This window comes from Prenolepis imparis, unplaced genomic scaffold (genome assembly GCF_030444845.1).
Source record: "Prenolepis imparis isolate NDT839.2.m4 unplaced genomic scaffold, iyPreImpa1.0 SCAF_1, whole genome shotgun sequence".
NCBI lineage: Eukaryota > Metazoa > Arthropoda > Insecta > Hymenoptera > Formicidae > Prenolepis > Prenolepis imparis.
This window is the reverse complement of record NW_028141159.1, coordinates 26,802,884-26,804,888: the sequence shown is the minus strand read 5'-3', so window position 1 is coordinate 26,804,888 and position 2,005 is coordinate 26,802,884.

Here is a 2,005-nt window from a genome sequence, read left to right as displayed (position 1 = left end):
TGTCTGTCTGTCTGTCTGTCTGTCTGTCTGTCTGTCTGTCTGTCTGTCTGTCTGTCTGTCTGTCTGTCTGTCTGTCTGTCTGTCTGTCTGTCTGTCTGTCTGTCTGTCTGTCTGTCTGTCTGTCTGTCTGTCTGTCTGTCTGTCTGTCTGTCTGTCTGTCTGTCTGTCTGTCTGTCTGTCTGTCTGTCTGTCTGTCTGTCTGTCTGTCTGTCTGTCTGTCTGTCTGTCTGTCTGTCTGTCTGTCTGTCTGTCTGTCTGTCTGTCTGTCTGTCTGTCTGTCTGTCTGTCTGTCTGTCTGTCTGTCTGTCTGTCTGTCTGTCTGTCTGTCTGTCTGTCTGTCTGTCTGTCTGTCTGTCTGTCTGTCTGTCTGTCTGTCTGTCTGTCTGTCTGTCTGTCTGTCTGTCTGTCTGTCTGTCTGTCTGTCTGTCTGTCTGTCTGTCTGTCTGTCTGTCTGTCTGTCTGTCTGTCTGTCTGTCTGTCTGTCTGTCTGTCTGTCTGTCTGTCTGTCTGTCTGTCTGTCTGTCTGTCTGTCTGTCTGTCTGTCTGTCTGTCTGTCTGTCTGTCTGTCTGTCTGTCTGTCTGTCTGTCTGTCTGTCTGTCTGTCTGTCTGTCTGTCTGTCTGTCTGTCTGTCTGTCTGTCTGTCTGTCTGTCTGTCTGTCTGTCTGTCTGTCTGTCTGTCTGTCTGTCTGTCTGTCTGTCTGTCTGTCTGTCTGTCTGTCTGTCTGTCTGTCTGTCTGTCTGTCTGTCTGTCTGTCTGTCTGTCTGTCTGTCTGTCTGTCTGTCTGTCTGTCTGTCTGTCTGTCTGTCTGTCTGTCTGTCTGTCTGTCTGTCTGTCTGTCTGTCTGTCTGTCTGTCTGTCTGTCTGTCTGTCTGTCTGTCTGTCTGTCTGTCTGTCTGTCTGTCTGTCTGTCTGTCTGTCTGTCTGTCTGTCTGTCTGTCTGTCTGTCTGTCTGTCTGTCTGTCTGTCTGTCTGTCTGTCTGTCTGTCTGTCTGTCTGTCTGTCTGTCTGTCTGTCTGTCTGTCTGTCTGTCTGTCTGTCTGTCTGTCTGTCTGTCTGTCTGTCTGTCTGTCTGTCTGTCTGTCTGTCTGTCTGTCTGTCTGTCTGTCTGTCTGTCTGTCTGTCTGTCTGTCTGTCTGTCTGTCTGTCTGTCTGTCTGTCTGTCTGTCTGTCTGTCTGTCTGTCTGTCTGTCTGTCTGTCTGTCTGTCTGTCTGTCTGTCTGTCTGTCTGTCTGTCTGTCTGTCTGTCTGTCTGTCTGTCTGTCTGTCTGTCTGTCTGTCTGTCTGTCTGTCTGTCTGTCTGTCTGTCTGTCTGTCTGTCTGTCTGTCTGTCTGTCTGTCTGTCTGTCTGTCTGTCTGTCTGTCTGTCTGTCTGTCTGTCTGTCTGTCTGTCTGTCTGTCTGTCTGTCTGTCTGTCTGTCTGTCTGTCTGTCTGTCTGTCTGTCTGTCTGTCTGTCTGTCTGTCTGTCTGTCTGTCTGTCTGTCTGTCTGTCTGTCTGTCTGTCTGTCTGTCTGTCTGTCTGTCTGTCTGTCTGTCTGTCTGTCTGTCTGTCTGTCTGTCTGTCTGTCTGTCTGTCTGTCTGTCTGTCTGTCTGTCTGTCTGTCTGTCTGTCTGTCTGTCTGTCTGTCTGTCTGTCTGTCTGTCTGTCTGTCTGTCTGTCTGTCTGTCTGTCTGTCTGTCTGTCTGTCTGTCTGTCTGTCTGTCTGTCTGTCTGTCTGTCTGTCTGTCTGTCTGTCTGTCTGTCTGTCTGTCTGTCTGTCTGTCTGTCTGTCTGTCTGTCTGTCTGTCTGTCTGTCTGTCTGTCTGTCTGTCTGTCTGTCTGTCTGTCTGTCTGTCTGTCTGTCTGTCTGTCTGTCTGTCTGTCTGTCTGTCTGTCTGTCTGTCTGTCTGTCTGTCTGTCTGTCTGTCTGTCTGTCTGTCTGTCTGTCTGTCTGTCTGTCTGTCTGTCTGTCTGTCTGTCTGTCTGTCTGTCTGTCTGTCTGTCTGTCTGTCTGTCTGTCTGTCT